The sequence below is a fragment of the Coregonus lavaretus genome (assembly GCF_964263955.1).
Source record: "Coregonus lavaretus genome assembly, contig: HAP1_SCAFFOLD_1148, whole genome shotgun sequence".
Lineage (NCBI taxonomy): Eukaryota > Metazoa > Chordata > Actinopteri > Salmoniformes > Salmonidae > Coregonus > Coregonus lavaretus.
The window spans coordinates 80,001-101,608 of record NW_028162864.1 but is presented as its reverse complement, the minus strand read 5'-3'; the positions used below and the strand labels follow the sequence as shown (position 1 = coordinate 101,608).

General features: G+C 41.3%; 1 pseudogene across 1 annotated transcript in view; it reads right to left on the bottom strand.

Moving 5' to 3' along the window:
- LOC311118751 (cytochrome P450 3A27-like) overlaps positions 1-19,912 on the bottom strand; it is a 30,266-nt pseudogene extending 10,354 nt beyond the window's left edge. Inside the window, exons 1-11 of the transcript in view lie at positions 19,886-19,912; positions 19,324-19,530; positions 19,029-19,122; positions 18,293-18,345; positions 16,308-16,407; positions 15,655-15,768; positions 15,014-15,102; positions 12,257-12,405; positions 11,983-12,110; positions 8,930-9,008; positions 378-538 (exon numbers count right to left, since the gene is read on the bottom strand). The product of the transcript in view is annotated as a cytochrome P450 3A27-like (transcript). The remainder of the gene's footprint in view (positions 1-377; positions 539-8,929; positions 9,009-11,982; positions 12,111-12,256; positions 12,406-15,013; positions 15,103-15,654; positions 15,769-16,307; positions 16,408-18,292; positions 18,346-19,028; positions 19,123-19,323; positions 19,531-19,885) is intronic.
- Between the last annotated feature and the right edge of the window lie 1,696 nt (positions 19,913-21,608).

The window sequence follows — 21,608 nt, the reverse complement described above, 5'->3', positions numbered from 1 at the left end:
GTTTGGTCATGGTGTGGGGGTTACTTTGATGGGGAACACAGTATCTAAATCCTCCTGCAGTTTGGTCATGGTGTGGGGGTTACCTTGTTGGGGAACACAGTATCTAACTCCTCCTGCGGTTTGGTCATGGTGTGGGGGTTACCTTGTTGGGGAACACAGTATCTAACTCCTCCTGCAGTTTGGTCATGGTGTGGGGGTTACCTTGTTGGGGAACACAGTATCCATTTCCTCCTGCAGTTTGGTCATGGTGTGGGGTTACCTTGTTGGGGAACACAGTATCTAACTCCTCCTGCAGTTTGGTCATGGTGTGGGGGTTACCTTGTTGGGGAACACAGTATCTAAATCCTCCTGCAGTTTGGTCATGGTGTGGGGGTTACCTTGTTGGGGAACACAGTATCTATCTCCTCCTGTAGTTTGGTCATGACATGTGGGTTGGTAGCTATGTTATAGGCCAGGAAACTCATCGTACTGCTGCTGGTCTCGTAGCCAGCAAAGATAAAGATCATGGCCTGAGACAAGATCTCATGATCAGTCAGTCCTGTGGAGAGAGAGTGAGAGAGAGGGAGAGAGAGGGGGGGGGGGGGGAGAGGGAGAGAGAGAGGGGGGGAGAGAGAGGGAGAGAGAGAGGGGGAAGAGAGAGGGGAGAGAGAGAGAGGGGGGAAGAGAGAGAGAGAGAGAGAGAGAGGGGGGGAGATATAAAGAGAAGGGGGGGAGAGAGAGAGGGGGGAGTGAGAGAGAGAGAGAGAGAGAGAGAGGGGGGAGATATAAAGAGAAGGGGGGGAGAGAGAGAGGGGGGAGAGAGAGAGAGAGAGAGAGAGAGAGAGAGAGAGAGAGAGAGAGAGAGAGAGAGAGAGAGAGAGAGAGAGAGAGAGAGAGAGTGAGTGAGTGAGTGAGTGAGTGAGTGAGTGAGTGAGTGAGTGAGTGAGTGAGTGAGTGAGTGAGTGAGTGAGTGAGTGAGTGAGCGAGAGGGAGAGAGAGAGAGACAGAGTGTTTGTAACAGTAGTTTACAGGTGTGTTGCTTTGTAACAGTAGTTAACAGGTGTGTGTTTGTAACAGTAGTTTCCAGGTGTGTGTTTGTAACAGCAGTTTACAGGTGTGTGTTTGTAACAGTAGTTTACAGGTGTGTGTTTGTAACAGTAGTTAACAGGTGTGTGTTTGTAACAGTAGTTTCCAGGTGTGTGTTTGTAACAGTAGTTTCCAGGTGTGTGTTTGTAACAGTAGTTTCCAGGTGTGTGTTTGTAACAGTAGTTTCCAGGTGTGTGTTTGTAACAGTAGTTTCCAGGTGTGTGTTTGTAACAGTAGTTAACAGGTGTGTGTTTGTAACAGTAGTTTACAGGTGTGTGTTTGTAACAGTAGTTAACAGGTGTGTGTTTGTAACAGTAGTTTCCAGGTGTGTGTTTGTAACAGTAGTTAACAGGTGTGTGTTTGTAACAGTAGTTAACAGGTGTGTGTTTGTAACAGTAGTTAACAGGTGTGTGTTTGTAACGGTAGTTTCCAGGTGTGTGTTTGTAACGGTAGTTTACAGGTGTGTGTTTCTAGCAGTAGTTAACAGGTGTGTGTTTGTAACAGTAGTTTCCAGGTGTGTGTTTGTAACAGTAGTTAACAGGTGTGTGTTTCTAGCAATAGTTAACAGGTGTGTGTTTGTAACAGTAGTTTACAGGTGTGTGGTTGTAACAGTAGTTTACAGGTGTGTGTTTGTAACAGTAGTTAACAGGTGTGTGTTTCTAGCAATAGTTAACAGGTGTGTGTTTGTAACGGTAGTTTACAGGTGTGTGTTTCTAGCAGTAGTTAACAGGTGTGTGTTTGTAACAGTAGTTTCCAGGTGTGTGTTTGTAACGGTAGTTTACAGGTGTGTGTTTCTAGCAGTAGTTAACAGGTGTGTGTTTGTAACAGTAGTTTACAGGTGTGTGTTTGTAACAGTAGTTAACAGGTGTGTGTTTCTAGCAATAGTTAACAGGTGTGTGTTTGTAACAGTAGTTTACAGGTGTGTGTTTGTAACAGTAGTTTACAGGTGTGTGTTTGTAACAGTAGTTTCCAGGTGTGTGTTTGTAACAGTAGTTTCCAGGTGTGTGTTTGTAACAGTAGTTTACAGGTGTGTGTTTGTAACAGTAGTTAACAGGTGTGTGTTTGTAACAGTAGTTTACAGGTGTGTGTTTGTAACAGTAGTTAACAGGTGTGTGTTTGTAACAGTAGTTTACAGGTGTGTGTTTGTAACAGTAGTTAACAGGTGTGTGTTTGTAACAGTAGTTAACAGGTGTGTGTTTGTAACAGTAGTTAACAGGTGTGTGTTTGTAACAGTAGTTAACAGGTGTGTGTTTGTAACAGTAGTTAACAGGTGTGTGTTTGTAACAGTAGTTAACAGGTGTGTGGTTGTAACAGTAGTTTACAGGTGTGTGTTTGTAACAGTAGTTTACAGGTGTGTCTTTGTAACAGTAGTTTACAGGTGTGTGTTTGTAAAGTAGTTAACAGGTGTGTGTTTGTAACGGTAGTTTCCAGGTGTTTGTTTCTAGCAGTAGTTAACAGGTGTGTGTTTGTAAAGTAGTTAACAGGTGTGTGTTTGTAACAGTAGTTTACAGGTGTGTGTTTGTAACAGTAGTTAACAGGTGTGTGTTTCTAGCAATAGTTAACAGGTGTGTGTTTGTAACAGTAGTTTACAGGTGTGTGTTTGTAACAGTAGTTAACAGGTGTGTGTTTGTAACAGTAGTTTACAGGTGTGTGTTTGTAGCAGTAGTTTACAGGTGTGTGTTTGTAAATTAGTTAACAGGTGTGTGTTTGTAAAGTAGTTAACAGGTGTGTGTTTGTAACCGAAGTTTACAAGGGGGGTGTTTGTAAAGTAGTTTACATGTGTGTGTTTGTAACGGTAGTTTCCAGGTGTGTGTTTGTAACAGTAGTTTCCAGGTGTGTGTTTGTAACAGTAGTTTACAGGTGTGTGTTTGTAACAGTAGTTTACAGGTGTGTTTTTGTAGCTGTAGTTTACAGGTGTGTGTTTGTAACAGTAGTTTACAGGTGTGTGTTTGTAACAGTAGTTTCCAGGTGTGTGTTTGTAACAGTAGTTAACAGGTGTGTGTTTGTAACAGTAGTTTACAGGTGTGTGTTTGTAACAGTAGTTTACAGGTGTGTGTTTGTAGCTGTAGTTTCCAGGTGTGTGTTTGTAACAGTAGTTAACAGGTGTGTGTTTGTAACAGTAGTTAACAGGTGTGTGTTTGTAAAAGTAGTTAACAGGTGTGTGTTTGTAACAGTAGTTAACAGGTGTGTGTTTGTAGCAGTAGTTTACAGGTGTGTGTTTGTAATAGTAGTTTCCAGGTGTGTGTTTGTAACAGTAGTTTACAGGTGTGTGTTTGTAACAGTAGTTTCCAGGTGTGTGTTTGTAGCAGTAGTTAACAGGTGTGTGTTTGTAACAGTAGTTTACAGGTGTGTGTTTGTAGCAGTAGTTAACAGGTGTGTGTTTGTAACGGTAGTTTCCAGGTGTGTGGTTGTAACAGTAGTTAACAGGTGTGTGTTTGTAACAGTAGTTAACAGGTGTGTGTTTGTAACAGTAGTTTACAGGTGTGTTGCTTTGTAACAGTAGTTAACAGGTGTGTGTTTGTAACAGTAGTTTCCAGGTGTGTGTTTGTAACAGTAGTTTACAGGTGTGTGTTTGTAGCAGTAGTTTCCAGGTGTGTGTTTGTAACAGTAGTTTCCAGGTGTGTGTTTGTAACAGTAGTTTCCAGGTGTGTGTTTGTAACAGTAGTTTACAGGTGTGTGTTTGTAACAGTAGTTAACAGGTGTGTGTTTGTAACAGTAGTTTCCAGGTGTGTGTTTGTAACAGTAGTTTCCAGGTGTGTGTTTGTAACGGTAGTTTACAGGTGTGTGTTTCTAGCAGTAGTTAACAGGTGTGTGTTTGTAACAGTAGTTTCCAGGTGTGTGTTTGTAACAGTAGTTAACAGGTGTGTGTTTCTAGCAATAGTTAACAGGTGTGTGTTTGTAACAGTAGTTTACAGGTGTGTGTTTGTAACAGTAGTTTACAGGTGTGTGTTTGTAACAGTAGTTTCCAGGTGTGTGTTTGTAACAGTAGTTTCCAGGTGTGTGTTTGTAACAGTAGTTTACAGGTGTGTGTTTGTAACAGTAGTTAACAGGTGTGTGTTTGTAACAGTAGTTTACAGGTGTGTGTTTGTAACAGTAGTTAACAGGTGTGTGTTTGTAACAGTAGTTTACAGGTGTGTGTTTGTAACAGTAGTTAACAGGTGTGTGTTTGTAACAGTAGTTAACAGGTGTGTGTTTGTAACAGTAGTTAACAGGTGTGTGTTTGTAACAGTAGTTTACAGGTGTGTGGTTGTAACAGTAGTTTCCAGGTGTGTGTTTGTAACAGTAGTTTACAGGTGTGTGTTTGTAACAGTAGTTTACAGGTGTGTGTTTGTAAAGTAGTTAACAGGTGTGTGTTTGTAACGGTAGTTCCAGGTGTTTGTTTCTAGCAGTAGTTAACAGGTGTGTGTTTGTAAAGTAGTTAACAGGTGTGTGTTTGTAACAGTAGTTTACAGGTGTGTGTTTGTAACAGTAGTTAACAGGTGTGTGTTTCTAGCAATAGTTAACAGGTGTGTGTTTGTAACAGTAGTTTACAGGTGTGTGTTTGTAACAGTAGTTAACAGGTGTGTGTTTGTAACAGTAGTTTACAGGTGTGTGTTTGTAGCAGTAGTTTACAGGTGTGTGTTTGTAAATTAGTTAACAGGTGTGTGTTTGTAAAGTAGTTAACAGGTGTGTGTTTGTAACAGAAGTTTACAGGTGTGTGTTTGTAAAGTAGTTTACATGTGTGTGTTTGTAACGGTAGTTTCCAGGTGTGTGTTTGTAACAGTAGTTTCCAGGTGTGTGTTTGTAACAGTAGTTTACAGGTGTGTGTTTGTAGCTGTAGTTTACAGGTGTGTGTTTGTAACAGTAGTTTACAGGTGTGTGTTTGTAACAGTAGTTTCCAGGTGTGTGTTTGTAACAGTAGTTAACAGGTGTGTGTTTGTAACAGTAGTTTACAGGTGTGTGTTTGTAACAGTAGTTTACAGGTGTGTGTTTGTAACAGTAGTTTACAGGTGTGTGTTTGTAGCTGTAGTTTCCAGGTGTGTGTTTGTAACAGTAGTTAACAGGTGTGTGTTTGTAACAGTAGTTAACAGGTGTGTGTTTGTAACAGTAGTTAACAGGTGTGTGTTTGTAGCAGTAGTTTACAGGTGTGTGTTTGTAATAGTAGTTTCCAGGTGTGTGTTTGTAACAGTAGTTTACAGGTGTGTGTTTGTAACAGTAGTTTCCAGGTGTGTGTTTGTAGCAGTAGTTAACAGGTGTGTGTTTGTAACAGTAGTTTACAGGTGTGTGTTTGTAGCAGTAGTTAACAGGTGTGTGTTTGTAACGGTAGTTTCCAGGTGTGTGGTTGTAACAGTAGTTAACATGTGTGTGTTTGTAACAGTAGTTAACAGGTGTGTGTTTGTAACAGTAGTTTACAGGTGTGTTGCTTTGTAACAGTAGTTAACAGGTGTGTATTTGTAACAGTAGTTTCCAGGTGTGTGTTTGTAACAGTAGTTTACAGGTGTGTGTTTGTAGCAGTAGTTTCCAGGTGTGTGTTTGTAACAGTAGTTTCCAGGTGTGTGTTTGTAACAGTAGTTTCCAGGTGTGTGTTTGTAACAGTAGTTTACAGGTGTGTGTTTGTAACAGTAGTTAACAGGTGTGTGTTTGTAACAGTAGTTTCCAGGTGTGTGTTTGTAACAGTAGTTTCCAGGTGTGTGTTTGTAACAGTAGTTTCCAGGTGTGTGTTTGTAACAGTAGTTTACAGGTGTGTGTTTGTAACAGTAGTTTCCAGGTGTGTGTTTGTAACAGTAGTTTCCAGGTGTGTGTTTGTAACAGTAGTTTCCAGGTGTGTGTTTGTAACAGTAGTTAACAGGTGTGTGTTTGTAACAGTAGTTTCCAGGTGTGTGTTTGTAACAGTAGTTTCCAGGTGTGTGTTTGTAACAGTAGTTTCAAGGTGTGTGTTTGTAACAGTAGTTTACAGGTGTGTGTTTGTAACAGTAGTTTCCATGTGTGTGTTTGTAACAGTAGTTTACAGGTGTGTGTTTGTAACAGTAGTTTCCAGGTGTGTGTTTGTAACAGTAGTTAACAGGTGTGTGTTTGTAACAGTAGTTTACAGGTGTGTTGCTTTGTAACAGTAGTTAACAGGTGTGTGTTTGTAACAGTAGTTAACAGGTGTGTGTTTGTAACAGTAGTTAACAGGTGTGTGTTTGTAACAGTAGTTTACAGGTGTGTGTTTGTAACAGTAGTTAACAGGTGTGTGTTTGTAACAGTAGTTAACAGGTGTGTGTTTGTAACGGTAGTTTCCAGGTGTGTGTTTGTAACAGTAGTTAACAGGTGTGTGTTTCTAGCAATAGTTAACAGGTGTGTGTTTGTAACAGTAGTTTACAGGTGTGTGGTTGTAACAGTAGTTTACAGGTGTGTGTTTGTAACAGTAGTTTACAGGTGTGTGTTTGTAACAGTAGTTTACAGGTGTGTGTTTGTAAAGTAGTTAACAGGTGTGTGTTTGTAACGGTAGTTTCCAGGTGTTTGTTTCTAGCAGTAGTTAACAGGTGTGTGTTTGTAAAGTAGTTAACAGGTGTGTGTTTGTAACAGTAGTTTACAGGTGTGTGTTTGTAACAGTAGTTAACAGGTGTGTGTTTCTAGCAATAGTTAACAGGTGTGTGTTTGTAACAGTAGTTTACAGGTGTGTGGTTGTAACAGTAGTTTACAGGTGTGTGTTTGTAACAGTAGTTTACAGGTGTGTGTTTGTAACAGTAGTTTACAGGTGTGTTTGTAAAGTAGTTAACAGGTGTGTGTTTGTAACGGTAGTTTCCAGGTGTTTGTTTCTAGCAGTAGTTAACAGGTGTGTGTTTGTAAAGTAGCTAACAGGTGTGTGTTTGTAACAGTAGTTTACAGGTGTGTGTTTCTAGCAATAGTTAACAGGTGTGTGTTTGTAACAGTAGTTTCCAGGTGTGTGTTTGTAACAGTAGTTAACAGGTGTTTGTTTCTAGCAATAGTTAACAGGTGTGTGTTTGTAACAGTAGTTTCCAGGTGTGTGTTTGTAACAGTAGTTTACAGGTGTGTGTTTGTAACAGTAGTTTACAGGTGTGTGTTTGTAACAGTAGTTAACAGGTGTGTGTTTGTAACAGTAGTTTACAGGTGTGTGTTTGTAGCTGTAGTTTACAGGTGTGTGTTTGTAAAGTAGTTAACAGGTGTGTGTTTGTAAAGTAGTTAACAGGTGTGTGTTTGTAACAGAAGTTTACAGGTGTGTGTTTGTAAAGTAGTTTACATGTGTGTGTTTGTAACGGTAGTTTCCAGGTGTGTGTTTGTAACAGTAGTTTCCAGGTGTGTGTTTGTAACAGTAGTTTACAGGTGTGTGTTTGTAACAGTAGTTTACAGGTGTGTGTTTGTAGCTGTAGTTTACAGGTGTGTGTTTGTAACAGTAGTTTACAGGTGTGTGTTTGTAACAGTAGTTTCCAGGTGTGTGTTTGTAACAGTAGTTAACAGGTGTGTGTTTGTAACAGTAGTTTACAGGTGTGTGTTTGTAACAGTAGTTTACAGGTGTGTGTTTGTAACAGTAGTTTACAGGTGTGTGTTTGTAGCTGTAGTTTCCAGGTGTGTGTTTGTAACAGTAGTTAACAGGTGTGTGTTTGTAACAGTAGTTAACAGGTGTGTGTTTGTAGCAGTAGTTTACAGGTGTGTGTTTGTAGCTGTAGTTTCCAGGTGTGTGTTTGTAACAGTAGTTAACAGGTGTGTGTTTGTAACAGTAGTTAACAGGTGTGTGTTTGTAGCAGTAGTTTACATGTGTGTGTTTGTAACAGTAGTTAACAGGTGTGTGTTTGTAACAGTAGTTAACAGGTGTGTGGTTGTAACAGTAGTTTACAGGTGTGTGTTTGTAACAGTAGTTTACAGGTGTGTGGTTGTAACAGTAGTTTACAGGTGTGTGTTTGTAGCAGTAGTTTACAGGTGTGTGTTTGTAACAGTAGTTAACAGGTGTGTGTTTGTAGCAGTAGTTAACAGGTGTGTGTTTGTAACAGTAGTTTCCAGGTGTGTGTTTGTAACAGTAGTTTCCAGGTGTGTGTTTGTAACAGTAGTTTCCAGGTGTGTGTTTGTAACAGTAGTTTCCAGGTGTGTGTTTGTAACAGTAGTTTACAGGTGTGTGTTTCTAGCAATAGTTAACAGGTGTGTGTTTGTAACAGTAGTTTCCAGGTGTGTGTTTGTAGCTGTAGTTTACAGGTGTGTGTTTGTAACAGTAGTTAACAGGTGTGTGTTTGTAACAGTAGTTAACAGGTGTGTGTTTGTAACAGTAGTTAACAGGTGTGTGTTTTTAGCTGTAGTTTACAGGTGTGTGTTTGTAACAGTAGTTAACAGGTGTGTGTTTGTAGCAGTAGTTAACAGGTGTGTGTTTGTAACAGTAGTTAACAGGTGTGTGTTTGTAACAGTAGTTTCCAGGTGTGTGTTTGTAGCAGTAGTTAACAGGTGTGTGTTTGTAACAGTAGTTAACAGGTGTGTGTTTGTAACAGTAGTTAACAGGTGTGTGTTTGTAACGGTAGTTTCCAGGTGTGTGTTTGTAACGGTAGTTTACAGGTGTTTGTTTCTAGCAGTAGTTAACAGGTGTGTGTTTGTAACAGTAGTTTACAGGTGTGTGTTTGTAACAGTAGTTTCCAGGTGTGTGTTTGTAACGGTAGTTTCCAGGTGTGTGTTTGTAACAGTAGTTTACAGGTGTGTGTTTGTAACAGTAGTTAACAGGTGTGTGTTTGTAGCAGTAGTTTCCAGGTGTGTGTTTGTAGCAGTAGTTTACAGGTGTGTGTTTGTAACAGTAGTTAACAGGTGTGTGTTTGTAGCAGTAGTTTACAGGTGTGTGTTTGTAACAGTAGTTAACAGGTGTGTGTTTGTAACAGTAGTTTCCAGGTGTGTGTTTGGCAGGTACCTTTAGTCTGTTCCTCTCCTGTCTTTGTGTCGCTGCCTTTCTGAGAGTCGATCATCAGCTGTAAGAAATCCACCCGACTCTGGAAGCAGAAATAAATGATGTAAAATCCATCCAATCACAATCAACACAAACATATTCTACTGGATCTGGTCCAATCACAGCAAACACAACTAGATTCTACTGGATCTGGTCCAATCACAACCAACACAAACAGATTCTACTGGATCTGGTCCATTCACAACCAACACAAACAGATTCTACTGGATCTGGTCCAATCACAACCAACACAAACAGATTCTACTGGATCTGGTCCAATCACAACAAACACAAACAGATTCTACTGGATCTGGTCCAATCACAACAAACACAAACAGATTCTACTGGATATCTGCTGTCTAACTGACCAAAATATGTAAATGTTGCAATAATGTGGAATCAAAATATTAAAAGAAATATGAATGTAGATATTTGGGTCCCAATAATAGTGTTTTTACATTGCGATATAAAAAGTAAAATGCAACTGAAATTGATATGGACTTATTGGTGCCCATTACTAATAGTAACATAGGTTTCCTAAACATAATATATACTGAGTAAAGATATACAGTTGAAGTTGGAAGTTTACATACACCTTAGCCAAATACATTTAAACTCAGTATTTCACAATTCCTGACATTTAATCCAAGTAAAAATTCCTTGTCTTGGGTCAATTAGGATCACCACTTTATTTTAAGAATGTGAAATGTCAGAATAATAGTAGAGAGAATGATTTATTTCAGCTTTCATTTCTTTCCTCACATTCCCAGTGAGTCAGAAGTTTACATACACTCAATAAGTATTTGGTAGCATTGCCTTTAAATTGTTTAACTTGGGTCAAACGTTTCGGGTAGCCTTCCACAAGCTTCCCACAATAAATTGGGTGAATTTTGGCCCATTCCTCCTGACAGAGCTGGTGTAACGGAGTCAGGTTTGTAGGCCTCCTTGCTCGCACACGCTTTTTCAGTTCTGCCCACACATTTTCTATAGGATTGAGGTCAGGGCTTTGTGATGGACACTCCAATACCTTGACTTTGTTGTCCTTAAGCCATTTTGCCACAACTTTGGAAGTATGCTTGGGGACATTGTCCATTTGGAAGACCATTTGCGACCAAGCTTTAACTTCCTGACTGATGTCTTGAGATATTGCTTCAATATATCCACATAATTTTCCTTCCTCATGATGCCATCTATTTTGTGAAGTGCACCAGTCCCTCCTGCAGCAAAGCACCCCCACAGCATGATGCTGCCACCCCCGTGCTTCACAGTTGGGATGGTGTTCTTCGGCTTGCAAGCTTACCCCCTTTTCCTCAAAACATAACGATGGTCATTATGGCCAAACTGTTCTATTTTTGTTTCATCAGACCAGAGGACATTTCTCCAAAAAGTACGATCTTTGTCCCCATGTGCAGTTGCAAACCGTAGTCTGGCTTTTTTATGGCGGTTTTGGAGCAGTGGCTTCTTCCTTGCTGAGCGGCCTTTCAGGTTATGTCGATATAGGACTCGTTTTACTGTGGATATAGATACTTTTGTACTTGTTTCCTCCAGCATCTTCACAAGGTCCTTTGCTGTTGTTCTGGGATTGATTTGCACTTTTCGCACCAAAGTACGTTGATCTCTAGGAGACAGAACGCGTCTCCTTCCTGAGCGGAATGACGGCTGCGTGGTCCCATGGTGTTTATACTTGCGTACTATTGTTTGTACAGATGAACGTGGCAACTTCAGGCATTTGGAAATTGCTCCCAAGGATGAACCAGACTTGTGGAGGTCAAAAATTGTTTTTCTGAGGTCTTGACTGATTTCTTTGGATTTTCCCATGATGTCAAGCAAAGAGGCACTGAGTTTGAAGGTAGGCCTTGAAATACATCCACAGGTACACCTCCAATTGACTCAAATGATGTCCATTAGCCTATCAGAAGCTTCTAAAGCCATGACATCATTTTTCAGAATTTTCCAAGCTGTTTAAAGGCACAGTCAACTTAGTGTATGTAAACTTCTGACCCACTGGAATTATGATACAGTGAATTATAAGTGAAATACTCTGTCTGTAAACAACTGTTGGAAAAATGACTTGTGTCATGCAACAACTATAGTTTGTTAACATGACATTTGTGGAGTGGTTGAAAAACGAGTTCTAATGACTCCAACCTAAGTGTATGTACACTTCCGACTTCAACTGTAAATGCAACATGTGAAGTGTTGGTCCCATGTTTCATGTAAACTACTGTTTCATGAGCTGAAATAAAAGATCCCAGAAATGTTCCATATACAGAAAAAGCTGATTTCTCAGAAGTTTTGTACACAATATTGTTTACATCCCTGTTAGTGAGCATTTGTCCTTTGCCAAGATAATCCATCCACCTGACAGGTGGCATATGAAGAAGCTGATTAAACAGCATGATCATTAAACAGGTGCACCTTGTGCTGGTGACAATAAAAGGCCACTCTAAAATGTGCTGTTTTGTCACACCACACAATGCCACAGATGTCTCAAGTTTTGAGGGAGCGTGCAATTGGCATGCTGACTGGAGGAATGTCCACCAGAGCTGTTGCCAGAGAATTGAATGTTAATTTCTCTACCATAAACCGCCTCCAACGTTGTTTTAGAGAAATTGACAGTACGTCCAACTGGCCTTACAACCGCAGACCACGTGTAACCACACCAGCCCAGGATCTCCACCTGCGGGATCGACTGAGACCAGCCACCCGGACAGCTGATGAAACTGAGGAGTATTTCTGTCTGTAATAAAGCCCTTTTGTGGGGAAAAACTCGTTCTCATTGGCTGGGCCTGGCTCCCCAGTGGGTGGGCCTATGCCCTCCCAGGCCAACCCATAGCTGCGCCCCTGCCCATTCATGTGAAATCCATAGATTAGGGCCTAATTTATTTATTTCAATTGACTGATTTCCTTATATGAACTGTAACTCAGTAAAACCGTTGACATTTTTGCATGTTGCGTTTATATTTTTGTTCAATATATAAATTCAGAATATTTCAATACAAATATAAAACATTTACAGTTGTGTTCCCAGTGCCGCGTCCAGATTTGATCTTAGCCAGCGAAGCGTAAAAGAAGTCCGTCACTGCAGTCGGGAAGAAAGAAAACTTCATCTTCTCCAAGGTAGGACCCGTGAAGGGGAACAACGCTGGAGAAGGAGGAGAGAGGAGAAGAGAAACTTTTATAAAAAGGAGTATCACTTTATATGATTAAAAAGTACAACTTTGCTTCTGTGTGTGTGTGTGTGTGTGTGTGTGTGTGTGTGTGTGTGTTTGTGTGTGTGTGTGGTCTCACCGACTAGAAGGAACAGTGGGTTGAACAGGTCAAACTTGAGCATCTTCTTGACGTTGGAGACGAAGGGGTCTGAAGGGTTGTTCAGAGAGTCAATGTCCACACTGAAGGCTGTGCTGGTGACCACGTCCATACTGTAGGGCCCAAAGAACCTGCAACACAACCACAATTACACAATGACTGACCACAACTACTGACCACATCCACACAACTACTGACCACAACTACTGACCACATCCACACAACTACTGACCACAACTACTGACTACAACCACACAACTACTGACCACAACTACTGACTACAACCACACAACTACTGACCACAACCACACAACTACTGACCACAATTACACAACGACTGACCACAACTACTGACCACAACCACACAACTATTGACCACAACTACTGACCACAACTACTGACCACAACCACACAACTACTGACCACAAATACTGACCACAACCACACAACAACTGACCACAACTACACAACTACTGACTACAACCACACAACTACTGACCACAAATACTGACCACAACCACACAACAACTGACCACAACTACACAACTACTGACTACAACCACACAACCACTGACCACAACTACTGACCACAACCACACAACTACTGACCACAACTACTGACCACAACTACTGACCACAACTACTGACCACAACCACACAACTACTGACCACAACTACTGACCACAACTACTGACCACAACCACACAACGACTGACCACAACTACTGACCACAACTACACAACTACTGACCACAACCACACAACTACTGACCACAACCACACAATTATCGACCACAACTACTGACCACAAAACTACTGACCACAACTACTGACCACAACTACTGACCACAAACATACCGGTATTTCCCCAAAAAACATCAAACGTCTGTTAAGTGTCATATTATATACAGTGCCTTCAGAAAGTATTCACACCCTTTTACTTTTTCCACATTTTTTTGTTTTACAGCCTGAATTTAAAATGGATTAAATTTAGATTTTGTGTCACTGGCCTTCCACACAAAGTGAAGTGTGTCAAAGTGGAATTCTGTTTTTAGAAACTTTTACAAATTAATGAAAAATGAAAAGCTGAAATATCTTGAGTCAATAAGTATTCAACCCCTTTGTTATGGAAAGCCTAAATAAGGTCAGGAGTAAAAATGTGCTTAACAAGTCACATAATGAGTTGCATGGAGTCACTCTGTGTGCAATGATAGTGTTTAGCATGATTTCTTTATGACTACCTCATCTCTTTACCCCACACATACAATTATCTGTCAGGTCCCTCAGTCGAGCAGTGAATTTCAAACACAGATTCAACCACAAAGACCAGGGAGGTTTTCTAATGCCTTGCAAAGAAGGGCACCTATTGGTAGATGGGTATATAAAAAAAGAAGACATTGAATATCCCTTTGAGCATGGTGAAGTTATTAATTAGACTTTGGATGGTGTATCAATACACCCAGTCACTACAAAGATACAGGCGTCCTTCCTAACACAGTTGCCGGAGAGGAAGGAAACCGCTCAGGGATTTCACCAAGAAGCCAATGGTGACTTTAAAATAGTTACAGTTTAATGGGTGAGATAGGAGAAAACTGGGGATGGATCAATAACATTGTAGTTACTCCACAATACTAACCTAATTGACAGAGTGAAAAGAAGGAAGCCTGTACAGAATAAAACATATTCCAAAACATGCACCCTGTTTGTAACAAGTTACTAAAATAATACTGCAAAAAAGTGGCAAAGCAATTAACTTTATGCCCTGAATACAAAGTGTTACGTTTGGGGCAAATCCAGCGCAACACATCACTGAGTACCACTCTACATGTCTCAATTATGGTGGTGGCCATTGCATCATGTTAAGGGTATGCTTGTCATCGGCAAGGACTAGAGAGTTTTTTAGGATAAAAATAAACAGAATAGAGCTAAGCACAGGCAAAATCCTAGACAAAAACCTGGTTCAATCTGCTTTCAAACAGACAGATTCACCTTTCAGCAGGACAATAACCTAAAACACAAGGCCAAATATACACTGGAGTTGCTTACTTAGACGACATTGAATGTTCCTGAGTGGCCTAGTTACAGTATTGACTTAAATTCGGCTTGAAAATCTATGGCAAGACTTGAAATGGCTTTCTAGTAATGATCAACAACCAACTTGACAGAGCTTGAAGAATTTTTAAAAGAATAATGTGCGAATATTGTACAATCCAGGTGTACAAAGCTCTTAGAGACTTACCCAGAAAGACTCACAGCTGTAATCGCTGCTAAAGGTGATTCTAACATGTATTCACTCAGGGGTGTGAATAATTATATAAATGAGATATTTCTGTATTTCATTTTCAATAAATGTCCTAAAAACATGTTTTCACTGTCATTATGGGGTATTGGAGTCCCCTGTAGCTCAGTTGGTAGAGCATGGCGCTTGCAACGCCAGGGTTGTGGGTTCGTTTCCCACGGGGGGCCAGTATGAAAAATGTATGCACTCACTTACTGTAAGTTGCTCTGGATGAGAGCGTCTGCTAAATTATTAAAATGTAATGTAAAATGTATTGTGTGTAGATGTGATTTATTTATTAATTTTTTTAATCCATTTTGAATTCAGGCTGTAACACAAAATGTGGAATAAATCAATGGGTGTGAATGCTTTCTGAAGGTACTGTGTGTGTGTGTATTACAATCAAGACTCAGAGGTGTAAGGTGAAAAGTCAGAGGTTAGGGGTCAGAGGTCAGGACTCACTCCTTCAGTTCGATGGCCTGGTCTTTATCTGCCTGCTTCTTCATTCCATTCAGCAGGGTAGAGGAGTGCTGCTTCATGATACCAAACATCTAGAGGAGAGAGAGAGAGAGAGAGAGAGAGAGAGAGAGAGAGAGAGAGAGAGAGAGAGAGAGAGAGAGAGAGAGAGAGAGAGAGAGAGAGAGAGAGAGAGAGAGAGAGAGAGAGAGAGAGAGAGAGAGAGAGAGAGAGAGAGAGAGAGAGGGGTGGGAGTGAGAGAGACAGAGAGAGAGAGAGACAGAGAGAGAGAGACAGAGACAGACAGACAGACAGACAGACAGACAGACAGACAGACAGACAGACAGACAGAGAGAGAGAGAGAGAGAGAGAGAGAGAGGGGAGAGAGAGAGAGGGGAGAGAGAGAGTACAGAGAGAGACAGAGAGAGAACAGAGAGAGAGAGAGTAGCAGGTTAGCTGCTTCATGACACCAAACATCTAGAGAAGAGAGAGGAGTTTATAACACGTTGATAATAACTTTATAACATGTTCAAAATGGGTTTATAAAGAGTTTATAACAAGCTATAATGAGTTTATAATAAATTGATAAAACATGAGTAGAAATGACAGATGATAAAATGATGAGGGAGATGGAGGGATGGTTCTACCTCTTTTAGTCGTCCAGAGGTAAAGGAAGGAGAGAGGACACTGCGGATCCGTCTCCATGTATCGTCCTCGGCAACGGACAACGCATCAAACAGCTCGCCGTTCAGATGGAAGTTCTAAAACATGGAGGACAGTTGTAATAATTATCAAACAGCTCTCCGTTCAGACGGAAGTTCTAAAACATGGAGGACAGTTGTAATAATTATCAAACAGCTCTCCGTTCAGATGGAGGTTCTAAAACATGGAGGACAGTTGTAATAATTATCAAACAGCTCTCCGTTCAGATGGAAGTTCTAAAACATGGAGGACAGTTGTAATAATTATCAAACAGCTCTCCGTTCAGATGGAAGTTCTAAAACATGGAGGACAGTTGTAATAATTATCAAACAGCTCTCCGTTCAGATGGAAGTTCTAAAACATGGAGGACAGTTGTAATAATTATCAAACAGCTCTCCGTTCAGACAGAAGTCTTTCATATTTACATGAATTCCACAGATAATGTATTAATAATATAAATAATGATGTTAGGATTATTATTATTAGGGTGTGTGTGTGTGTGTGTGTGTGTGTGTGTGTGTGTGTGTGTGTGTGTGTGTGTGTGTGTGTGTGTGTGTGTGTGTGTGTGTGTGTGTGTGTGTGTGTGTGTGTGTCTCACCCTGCGGTTGGTGAAGATGCTATAACACTCTTTAATCAGGATGGTCTTGATCATGCTTTTGTCCATGATACACAGAACAGGCTGCCTCCCATCATAGATCCTTCACAGAGGAGAAACACACAGACACCTGGATTAAACCACTATATATACACCTACAGTGAGGGAAAAAAGTATTTGATCCCCTGCTGATTTTGTACGTTTGCCCACTGACAAAGAAATTATCAGTCTATAATTTTAATGGTAGGTTTATTTGAACAGTGAGAGACAGAATAACAACAACAAAATCCAGAAAAACGCATGTCAAAAATGTTATAAATTGATTTGCATTTTAATGAGGGAAATAAGTATTTGACCCCCTCTCAATCAGAAAGATTTCTGGCTCCCAGGTGTCTTTTATACAGGTAACGAGCTGAGATTAGGAGCACACTCTTAAAGGGAGTGCTCCTAATCTCAGTTTGTTACCTGTATAAAAGACACCTGTCCACAGAAGCAATCAATCAATCAGATTCCAAACTCTCCACCATGGCCAAGACCAAAGAGCTCTCCAAGGATGTCAGGGACAAGATTGTAGACCTACACAAGGCTGGAATGGGCTACAAGACCATCGCCAAGCAGCTTGGTGAGAAGGTGACAACAGTTGATGCGATTATTTGCAAATGGAAGAAACACAAAAGAATTGTCAATCTCCCTTGGCCTGGGGCTCCATGCAAGATCTCACCTCGTGGAGTTGCAATGATCATGAGAACGGTGAGGAATCAGCCCAGAACTACGCGGGAGGATCTTGTCAATGATCTCAAGGCAGCTGGGACCACAGTCACCAAGAAAACAATTGGTAACACACTACGCCGTGAAGGACTGAAATCCTGCAGCGCCCTCAATGTCCCCCTGCTCAAGAAAGCACATATACAGGCCCGTCTGAAGTTTGCCAATTAACATCTGAATGATTCAGAGGAGAACTGGGTGAAAGTGTTGTGGTCAGATGAGACCAAAATCGAGCTCTTTGGCATCAACTCTACTCGCCGTGTTTGGAGGAGGAGCAATACTGCCTATGACCCCAAGAACACCATCCCCACCGTCAAACATGGAGGTGGAAACATTATGCTTTGGGGGTGTTTTTCTGCTAAGGGGACAGGACAACTTCACCGCATCAAAGGGACGATGGACGGGGCCATGTATCGTCAAATCTTGGGTGAGAACCTCCTTCCCTCAGCCAGGGCATTGAAAAAGGGTCGTGGATGGGTATTCCAGCATGACAATGACCCAAAACACACGGCCAAGGCAACAAAGGAGTGGCTCAAGAAGAAGCACATTAAGGTCCTGGAGTGGCCTAGCCAGTCTCCAGACCTTAATACCATAGAAAATCTGTGGAGGGAGCTGAAGGTTCGCTAAATGTCAGCCTCAAAACCTTAATGACTTATAGAAGATCTGCAAAGAGGAGTGGAACAAAATCCCTCCTGAGATGTGTGCAATCCTGGTAGCCAACTACAAGAAACGTCTGACCTCTGATTGCCAACAAGGGTTTTTCCACCAAGTACTAAGTCATGTTTTGCAGAGGGGTCAAATACTTATTTCCCTCGTTATAATGCAAATCAATTTATAACATTTTTGACATGTGTTTTTCTGGATTTTTTTGTTGTTATTCTGTCTCTCAATGTTCAAATAAACCTACCATTAAAATTATAGACTGATCATTTCTTTGTCAGTGGGCAAATTTACAAAATCAGCAGGGGATCAAATACTTTTTTCCCTCACTGTACATGGTACACAGAACAGACTGCCTCCCATCATAGATCCTTCACAGAGGAGAAACACACACACACCTGGCTTAAACCACCTCATATAAAACTACATATAAAACATTATTCTTGTTGTTACTGTTGATATTACTATTATTATTCATGGTCACATGATAGCTTGAGCAGGTGAAGAATTGAGCATAGTACAGTTGTGAGTCAACCTAGTACAGTACAGCCAACTGAACTCACCCCCAGATTCTCCCGTACTTCTGAAAGCACTCTGTGTCAAAGTTAGTGAAACCCTGGAGAGAGAGAGAGAGAGAGAGAGAGAGAGAGAGAGAGAGAGAGAGAGAGAGAGAGAGAGAGAGAGAGAGAGAACAGAGAGAACAGAGAGAGAGAGAGAGAGAGAGAGAGAGAGAGAGAGAGAGACATGGAGAGAGAGTACAGAGAGAGAGAGAGAGTACAGAGAGAGAGAGGGAGAGAGAGAGAGAGAGAGAGAGAGAGAGAAAAAAAACAGCTGATTCATGCCTGAACAGAGAACACACCTGAAACAGGTCAGGGTTCAGGAGGGATGAACACCTGAAACAGGTCAGGGTTCAGGAGGGTTTGTTCTGTTCTGTTCTGTTTTACGGCCCCCAGGGGCAAGCAACACAACTTCTAGACTTATCATGTCTCATATGACCTTTTGTTTATCTATTGTTTAAACAACCTGCTAGTCATTTTTGTCCTTCTCAATGTATTATTTTACATGGGGGGGGGGGGGGGAAACACTATTGTGTAAAACATGTAAGAGATGTTTACTATGAATGTGGACAACGTGGTCCTCTGTAGCTCAGCTGGTAGAGCACGGCGCTTGTAACGCCAAGGTAGTGGGTTCGATCCCCGGCACCACCCATACACAAAATAATGTATGCAGGCATGACTGTAAGTGGCTTTGGATAAAAGCGTCTGCTAAATGGCATATTATTATTATATTATTACAAACCTTTTTATACTCCATCATTGTGCCAAGGTAAGGTAGGGGTTTGGGTCCAGGGATCCCCATCTTAGTGAATACACCATAGGGCCAGTATCCATACCTATACACACACACACACACATTAACTAGTAATATATTCTAGAGAAGTATTTCCAAAAAATAAAAACATATCTTTAACTATGCATTGTTGGAAAATGACCCCTAAGTAAGCATTTCACTGTTAGTCTACACCGGTTAACTACCATGCATGTGGCATATAACATTTGATTTGATGTAATACAATTTCATTTGAAGTCCTTACACCACTATGAGGGTGATGAGGAGGGCCAGGAGTGTCCAGGTCTCAGCAGAGAAGTAGGGCAGAAAACTCATCTTTCCTCCGGTTCGGCTCCCTGCTGCTTCTAAAAACAAAGGTCCCGTTTTCTCTCAGGCTCGGTTCGAGTTCACTTGTCCAATGGTCTGACAGGATTTGAGTTGTTTTTTTCTGTCCGGTTCTAGTGTGGTTCGACTACCGACCTTTGCTCTTCTCGGTATTCTGTTTGGGACAGTACAACTTGCGCGTGATTGTTGTATCCCATCGGAAAGGTGTGAAGCTAGCCACAATAAGGATGAGCCACAATGGAATTTGCGGTTCGCGTTCAGAATAAGAGTCCCATATTGAAACTGATGCAAACGGATACAAATAATGGAATAATGCCATATTTGGACTAGGTAAAGCTGAACAAGGTTGGAATGTTATTATATTAATTAAACAAAAGACAATAAGTAGTTAATTTGACACACACAAAAATAATAGTTAAAGTCACACTGTGGCTGTATTAGACTTCAGAATTGCATTGGGGCAAACTTCTATTGCACTGTACAGTGTTACCTCTGGGTCTTGGGTCCATGAAACGTGAAGAATTTACACTAATATTAGCGTCGCAGCTCTTCCTGCAGGACTTTAACTGTGAGAAATCACCTGATTGAGATGATTTTGTCAACATCTACGTGCACTAATATCATATGCAGGCAGGTAGAATAGTGGTTAAGAGCGTTGTGCCAGCAACCGAAAGGTCGCTGGTTCTAATCCCCGAGCCGACTAGGTGAAAAATCTGTCGATGTGCCCTTAAGCAAGGCACTTAACCCTAATTGCTCCTGTAAGTCACTCTGGATAAGAGTGTCTGCTAAATGACTTAAATGCAAATTTCCTTTGGGGCTAATTCACCACATGAGGAAGTGAAAACTCAAAAAAACATTAGCTAGATTGCTAACACTAAATATAACATCCACTGCTAGTATCATGTATTAATCTAACAGCACATTTTATGTCCTAAAAAAATCTTTGCAGTTGTAGCCTTTACATTAAAAAAAAAAATGAGGGGTTCAATTGGTATTGGTGTGTTGGTACCGATCACATGTACCATCCTCCTCCCTTACCTCTTCAAGGAATATCCCATAAGCCTCTACATTATGGACAAGGTATGTGTATGAAAACCATTATCAAAACAGTTTATTTTTTCATTCCCATTTACCACAAAAAAACTAGATATGAATACTGTAGTGTGCATGTTTTGTTAATCATCTGTATAATTACTATTTTGGGGATTCACAGACTTCACCCTCCCTACACCTCTGAAGCAGGAAGCACCAGTGACTCTGTTAATAAAAAAGTGGTCAGATGACGCAGATGCTAACCTACAGGACTGTTTTGCTAGCACAGACTGGAACATGTTCCGGGATTCTTCAGATAGCATTGAGGAGTACACCACATCAGTCACTGGCTTCATCAATAAGTGCATCGATGATGTCGTCCCCACAGTGACTGTACGTACATACCCCAACCAGAAGCCATGGATTACAGGAAACATCCGCACTGAGCTAAAGGGTAGAGCTGCCGCTTTCAAGGAGCGGGACTCTAACCCGGACGCTTATAAGAAATCCCGCTATGCCCTCCGACGAACCATCAAACAGGCAAAGAGTCAATACAGGACTAAGATTGAATCGTACTACACCGGCTCTGACGCTCGTCGGATGTGGCAGGGCTTGAAAACTATTACAGACTACAAAGGGAAGCACAGCCGCGAGCTTCCCAGTGACACAAGCCTACCAGACGAGCTAAACCACTTCTATGCTCGCTTCGAGGCAAGCAACACTGAAGCATGCATGAGAGCACCAGCTGTTCCGCATGACTATGTGATCACGCTCTCCGTAGCCGATGTGAGTAAGACTTTTAAGCAGGTCAACATTCACAAGGCCGCAGGGCCAGACGGATTACCAGGACGTGTACTCCGAGCATGTGCTGACCAACTGGCAAGTGTCTTCACTGACATTTTCAACATGTCCCTGACTGAGTCTGTAATACCAACATGTTTCAAGCAGACCACCATAGTCCCCGTGCCCAAGGACACTAAGATAACCTGCCTAAATGACTACCGACCCGTAGCACTGACGTCTGTAGCCATGAAGTGCTTTGAAAGGCTGGTCATGGCTCACATCAACACCATTATCCCAGAAACCCTAGACCCACTCCAATTTGCCTACCGCCCCAACAGATCCACAGATGATGCAATCTCTATTGCACTCCACACTGCCCTTTCCCACCTG